The sequence below is a fragment of the Cheilinus undulatus genome, linkage group 19, assembly GCF_018320785.1.
Source record: "Cheilinus undulatus linkage group 19, ASM1832078v1, whole genome shotgun sequence".
Lineage (NCBI taxonomy): Eukaryota > Metazoa > Chordata > Actinopteri > Labriformes > Labridae > Cheilinus > Cheilinus undulatus.
This window is the reverse complement of record NC_054883.1, coordinates 8,889,753-8,897,425: the sequence shown is the minus strand read 5'-3', so window position 1 is coordinate 8,897,425 and position 7,673 is coordinate 8,889,753. Positions and strand designations below refer to the sequence as shown.

Below are 7,673 nucleotides of genomic sequence, written 5' to 3'. Positions count from 1 at the left end.
GTAGCAGATAGAGATATGAAATAACCAACTTCTGACCTGCATTTAATTATTAATTATTGAGCTAGTTAACAATTTTAAAATCATAAACAATCTCCTCTCCAAACATTGTCCTTATCCACAATGCCTTGACCAGTGGGTCTCTAGACACTAGTAATTTATGTTGTCACTCTTGTCATCTAAAATAAAGCTTTGTTCGGCCTCTATGTCACTCGCTTTGTCAACCATCATCTTTGACACTGCTCAACTTTTAAACTTCACCCATCAGGGTTTTTTAATATGAAAGCTAAAGAGGCTAAAACAAAATTATTTGTTCAGTCGGACTAACACAATAATGCAACTTTTGTTAAGTGTGTGCAAACATACTGAGTGATTATTATAAAGAGTGATTCTCAATATGAATCAGCTGTCGTACCTGTGAACCCGTTGAGATGGAGGTGACATTTGTGGGAGAGGCGTAGTTGAAGGAAAGTTGATGATAACCACTGTTGCCAGTGCAGTCAATGCGTCAGCGTTTTTTAGGTGGATAATTGTCATCTTCAGAGTTCTTGATATCATCATATTTTCTTTTACGGCTCTCCCTCTCTTTGCTGCTCCTGTTCTTGTGACTGAGAGGGCTGTGGTGCTCCGCCTCGCTGTCCCGCTGCCGCCTCTTTTTCTTTTTTGTTCCTGCGGCTCTGTCAGGATCACCGGAGCTTCTGAAAGGACACAGACGACACAAAGTCAACAATCAATCCAAGACTAAAGTGACTGATTTCAGGCATCGCAGTCATCTGAAGACACCCAGCACAAACAAAAAGTTATAACTTTGTTAGTGACCTGCACTCAGTGCTGTTTATCATGTTCAGTGCATGAGAAAGAGTTTCCACAATAATGAAAACAGTGTGTACCCCTTCCTTATAAAGATCTGTGTCAAACATCCCTTATAACATTTAATTTTTTAACTGTTTTGTTGAGCCCCAGGCAAACAGTTATAGGGTTTAGACTTAAAAAGTCTTTGATTCTGCATTTCTGTTGGATTTTTAGGTGCTACACTGCAAAAACTCAAATCAAAGCAAATTTATACGTCTAATTAAAAATAAAAAATGCAGTAAAAAGACATTACTGGGTCAGAGCTTATGATAATGTTGGTTTATCATTTCATAGTCAAAACCCCCAATTATTCAGTTTTCTATGTTACAAATCTAGATTTGAAGAGCATAATTTGGAGGCGGGTTTTTGTTTTTAATATTGCATCATGACATGACATTTGATTCTTGAAAGAAATTCAGCTTTTTTAAGTTAATGACCAATTGTTCAGTCCAAAGGAATGTTGACAAAACTCTCTAATATCCACTCATTAGCTAATATTACTTTCCCAAGACCAAATGTGAAAAAGAAACTTTGTGTAGCATGAAGGCAGAGATACTATCACTTACCCTCTCTCACAGTGTCTGTCTTTATCTTGTGATTTCTTCTTTTCCTCGCTCTTTTTGGGTTTTTTAGAGCGATGCGCCTCAGGGCTGCCTTCCCTTTCCTTGCTCCGGCTCCTCTTGCGAGTACGATCCGCCTTGTTTTGAGCGGATTCAAACGAGGAGAAATGAGCTTTAGGGGGAGAGACGTTGGATTTTGAGGTTTCTGCCACTGTTGCAGATGAAGCAGTATCTCTGTCTTTGGGCAGGTTAAGGTCTCTCTCTCTCTGTTGCCGTTTTTATCCCTCACTGACTGGGATTCTTGATCCTCCTCTTGCCACCTTCTGTGACAGTTAGATTCATCATGGTAGGGATAACCATGTCCCCTCTGTCCCCATTCCCAGTCCTCTCTAGACCGGTAGAGGTGGTAATGGTTAGAGCACCTGTCATGGTCCCGCTCTCTGGGATGAGGATAGCATTCCCAGGAGAGGTGCTGGCTTTCACTGGCAGCGCTGTGGCTGTTCTGAGAAGAATGAGCCTGAGAGGCAGAGTTATGCACCTCTTTACTGGAAGAAGAAAGCAGACAAACAATGCTTTTAGTCACTCTTTTAGGTGGAATATGCTTCATTTTAGAAGTTGATCATGTTAATTCAATTTGATTTTAAAACAATCATTGATTAGTAGTTACTACTTTAAAAAGGGGCAATTTTAGTGTTTTTTTTAATTGATGCAACTCTCAAGGCAGCTTAATGTATTCAGCAGTTAAGTCTAAGAAAGATAAAAGTGTATCCTAACCCATCGTATTGAAACCTACTGTATTGTATGATAAGTTGTTAAAAGATACCTATTCCTGGTTCAGTGTTAGAGTGCTTTTCTTACCTTAAGTGACTGTGGTCACTGTCCAGCCCATAAGCTGCAGCGGGAGTCACATGGAGCCCATGGTGTTCATTCACTTTGTGGTCTCCATACTGGTGCTCATTTTGACCAGATTTGGTGACACCATCTGTGGCTCCATTTAATCTGTTCCCATTATGGTGAACTCCTGACTCTCCGTTTGCGCCTTTAGGAGAATTAGTGGAACAGCCATTTTCCAGGGAGCTACAGTACCCCTGGTCTGATTCCTCTGAAGACTCTTGGCCATATGGCACCAAAAACGAGGCTCCATTCCCTCCAGTATGATGCTCCCCATTACTGCTGTTGGCAGAGGACAGCTGGCTGTCAGAGGATGACAAGGATGGGCCGTTCTGTTTGCCTAGCCCAAAGACGAATGAAATCTTCCGGACTTTGTCTTGATCAGGGATCACTCTGGGTCTACTGATTGAGTGGGAGACGGATGAGGAGGAAGAACTCAGGCCGTAGTCCCCATTTTTCTTCACATCAGTGGATCTAATGACACAAAATAAAGGAATATGATAATTGGAATGACCAAGTTTGTAAGACACTTTCCCAAAATTGAGACATTTTAATGATTAAAAAATGTATTCTTTTACAATGCAACAATTTTCTACTTACTTGACGTAGAAAAGGACATAGGCCTGCTTGTTGAGAACAAACTTGATGTCCCTGACAGACACAGTCGAGTCGTTCATCTTATACCACTGATCGTTGCTGGCCTGGAAACACAACAGATTTTTACATAATCAAGAACCACAATTCTCACTTTTGATCATCCAAAACTTAATAATCATTTTATCATTTTTATTCCTTCAAAAGTTTTCTTAACTTTTTAAATTTTACAGAGAAAAGACAGCTTTTCGTATGCAGAGTACCCTTTAGATTTGTCGTGGTTAAATATAAGCCTCTATAGACCACTTTATACGAAACTTCAAGAGTAATTGAACCCTCAGACCTTTTTTTTTTTTTTTTAAGATGAAAACCTATGTAAATGGGTATTTAGTTGTACTGTTAATCAGTTACAATCCAAATGTCAACATTTAAGTACAAACTATTTAAATTCTACTTTTTGTGCTAGAATTATGCTTAGGGAATACCCTCTGCAGATTTAATCATGGCTACTGCAACTGAATCTTTCTGATCTGGTGGCAGGTGATGCATCTGTTGACAGCTTCCTTCATGACAGAGCTCAACAGTCTCAACCCACTCTTTCCCTTCAGCTGACTTTGATGGTAGCAGCTTGATAGCTGAAATATTTGTGGGTAATAGCTGGCTCCACCGCTGTTAGACTCTAGGATTGTGGGTTGTGTAGCTGTTAGCCAAGATCTTTATTGACCAACCTGATAGTATACAAACTTGTGTCGGGATCATATATCATCGTTTCACACTTGGGTAGCTTGTAAGCTTACCTTTGATGGGCTTGACATTTTTGAAAATGAGCAAAAGTCACACAGGCTATATGATGTGGCTGATGCAAGTGGGTGTGTCTTATCTCTCCCTCTCCCATTCTCTAGCTATGATATTATAAAGATATTTTTTAAGCTCCAAGGTAGATGCAGCTCAGCTGAAACTCTGGGGTTCAGTTACTCTTACAGATTTTTTCCGTGGTCTTGCACAGGGTTAAATTAAGATATTTATTAATAAAATATACGCTTTTTAAAAGTACATTTAATACTTTTATGGCCTAAATTTAGAAATGCAAAATTAAACCCTCTTTAAATACTCTCATAACCCTACGTGTGCCCTGCTTTGTAAACATGCTTTAATATAGAATAAAATACTACAAAACCTCTGTGTTTAAATCTATTTTTCCTTTTGTTTGTACTGATTTCAGACTTTGTAAAGCAAAAGTTCTCATAGGAGCTCTACATGTGACCGTCTCTGTGAGGTGTTGACAAATGTTTGCATGTGTACTCAGCAACTAGAGTGTCATGATAGATTAGAACAGTGAATGGTAGCAGTGCCAGTACCTTAATATAGCAATAGTAGTGCCCAGAATCACAGCTGAATCCAGAGTGGACCAGCACAGCATACAGCTCGTAGAGCAGAGGCTCCCCCTGAGACTGAGACATGAAGGGCCGCAGGTCCAAGTACTCTGGATATTTCACACCCTGATGACCAAAATAACAAAAACAGCAGGTTGTTAGCAAATTTATCTGGGCATTACTGTATTAAAACTCCATAAAAAGTGATCCTCTATAACTTAGTCATGGTTCCGCATGGTTCTATGTGAAATACCTTTGTGATTTTGCCTCCACTGAAGTTTGCAAAGCGACTGAGACAGAGTGTGAGCACGTTGGAGCTGCGATGGATGGTAAGTCTCTTTGAGGCTGTGACCATTTTTGTGCACCTTTTGCAGGAAAGGAAATTTCAGTTAGTGATTGAGAAACAGACATTATAATAAGCAAACAAAAGTCATTGAGTCAATGAGGGAAAAGAAAGTGTTTGTATTTGACGTGAAACATACTTTGCGCATTTGTAGGAGTCATCTCCACCCAACCGTTCTGGTGTGACAAACTGTTCCAGAGCCTGGGAGACACTGCGAGCCGTCTGCACAGACAGAAAATGTTTTCAGTATTGTTGCAACATTTTGAAGTGAATTAGTTGGGAAACACACTGACAACAAAATATCAAAAATATGAATAATGGTATGAGTAATTACCATAATGTCCAGAGGTATGTCCAGAAATGGGTCAAATGTGTCCGAGACTGCTTTGCAGTTTAAACATTCAACTGAAAAAGACGAAAGATAGTGTTTATTTGGTAGTCCAGAGAAAATGTATGAGAAATCAACAATAATGGCATGATATTGTGCAGTGAAAAAAACATTTGCACTAATAATTTACCTCTGGACCTCAGTTGCCCACCAAATACTTGATGAATGAAAGTGGTTGCCTGCGTTTGCCTGTCCAAACTGTCACAAAGAGAAGTAGAAGGATGAAAAAACAACCAGTTAATGATCATATCCCCGGCACCCAACAAGCAAAGATGATGTTTTTCTAACTATAGTAGAACAGAGAAGAAAAATGCTGTGCCTTTATAGTATCAAAATCACAGCTCAAAGAGCTAGAGTGAGAAAAAAAGGAGTTGAAAGGTCACATTTACTTATAAGAATAAGTAACTAACTAGGTTGTTATATTTTCATAAACCCCTTCATCAGGGCTAAACAGCCTTTGCAGAATTTATATAAGATCAACAGGATACAAAGTGCATATGAAGGACATTTTAGGGCTTAAATCAATTTTAAACATCACACTAAAAAGACCCTAAATATGACCAACCGCTCAAAGTTTAGGTCTGATTGTGTACTAGCCTATGTTTTGTGTGTTTTTGGAAATGAATGAAACGTACTAGTCTCCAGGTAAGCAGGACCTTTGCATAGCATCCACTGTGTACCGCAGGAACTCGTGTGCATCCTCCTGGCGCCCATGGCGGAAGTGACTTGCAATATCTGTTTATGAAAACAATGCAGAACAGTTAGCTTCACAAAGACTTATTATATGGTCTTGCGATAGTAAAAACAAAAAAGATCCAGTTAGCAGCAGGCTATAAATTCTTCCTAAAATCCACTTACTTGTGAGTTTGTTGAGCACACCAGTGGGCTTTATAACATTTCCAGAGTTTGCAAAACTTCAATGATGTGGTTTTGCATGGTGCACATCATACAGAATCCTGGCTCGTGACCTGTGGCGGATAAATATGAACAAAACATGTTGACTAAGACAAGAACAGAAACACAGTGACAAAGATTGATATAAAAACAACTGCATGACTGGCATCACCATGAACCAATAACTTACATGTGTTGGAGTGCTCCTGTGTCAGCAGGTAGTTTGCAAACGGAGCAGTGTAAGTGAGACATTGCAGGGCTGAGTTTAGGAAGCAGGTGTTCCCTATATTTTGCAAGCCTGCACCGATGGGGTGAACTTGTGTCCACTTCAGGTGGAGCCACTCTGCAGGGAAGAGGACCATCTGGGGCAAGTCAAGGCCATCATCACAGCTCATCACTGCACAGACAGAACAAACATTGTTACTAAAACTATAGTCTATGCTGAATAGCCAAGTAGGCTTGTGTTGGAAAATAGTAGAGGGATAGTTATTACAGTTTTTACAGTGAGATCTGTCTGTGTAAATAGTTACACAAATGACAGCTACAAAGGAAAGAAGCTGAGGGAGGAAAACAGCACAGTATTTGCCCTCTCTTTGTTTTCACTAATATCAAGCTGCTGCGCTATAAGTCAAAACACTGATCTGTCACCAGCTGCAGTGATTGATCATGCACTTTCTTCAAACTGGCCTGATTATATAACTGGGTGAATGAAAATGGAGCGGAAGCAGCAAAATACCCACAAAACCCGCTGTGTTATTCTCCCAAACAGAAATAGCATGGAAAACTGCATCCTCATTAGTGCAGCTTCTGATAGAAAACTGATAAAATACCTGGATTAAAACGCTCAACTTACCTGTAAAATCTAAACATCTAAATCAACAACAGTTTCTCAACAGCCAGAAAAAAATGCACATGAGCAGTGGGATTTTTAAAGACTCAGACTAAATAAGCACCATAAACAGATTTCTTGCAGCTTTCAATAAACACACAGGTAATAAAACTTTGCTCCACCTACCTTGCTCCTCAGGCCGTTCCACAGAAGAGGGCGTGTATTTGTAGACAGCAGCTCCCGGTGTCGGGCCCAGGGAGCTTCCTGGAGCCTTCAACCTTGGAGAGTCACTGGGTATGGTGGGACCCACTGCCCAGCTACCGTCCATGTTCGCGTCTCCACTGGTCAAGGGAGATCGCTGACACCCGGCTGACTCGAGGTCAGACTTCTCTAGTGACCTGTTAATTTTGGTCATTGTTCAAAGCTGGAAGAGGGGCAGAATAACACAAATAAGTGAGTTAGACGGATGTACAAAACATGGATCAAATCATAGAGCTTGTGTTTGTCATTTTAGGGTTTTTTTTGAAGAAGAAGACATATTTAATGAGAGTAATTATAAAGCCATGTAAGTGTGTTGGCCTGGAGAAACTGTGTTCAAATAAGTGTGGTAAAGTTTGCTTTACTTTTCTTTTCTGCATAGCAAATTTGCTCAGTAAATTATGCATGATTTATTAGTACAAATCATACCACCTACAGCAAATTGAGAGAGCAAAACAGTACATAAACACTGCAAACTAGAGATGTACGATATCAGAATTTTGCTGGAATGCCGAGATTGCAATATTGCGATAGTATCATCCACCTCTAATATAAATCATACACACTACAACAAACTGAGATTGTACATTAAAACTTCAAACACTATGAAAAATTCAAAAGCACACACTGTTCTGATTGTATTGCCCACTTTCATGCTGATCAAGTGCCGTAAGTGTCATAAACAGCCAAATCA

At 39.8% G+C, this 7,673-nt stretch overlaps 1 pseudogene; it reads right to left on the bottom strand.

Moving 5' to 3' along the window:
* Nucleotides 1-505: 505 nt before the first annotated feature.
* On the bottom strand, nt 506-7,136 carry LOC121527660 (annotated as a pseudogene).
* Between the last annotated feature and the right edge of the window lie 537 nt (nt 7,137-7,673).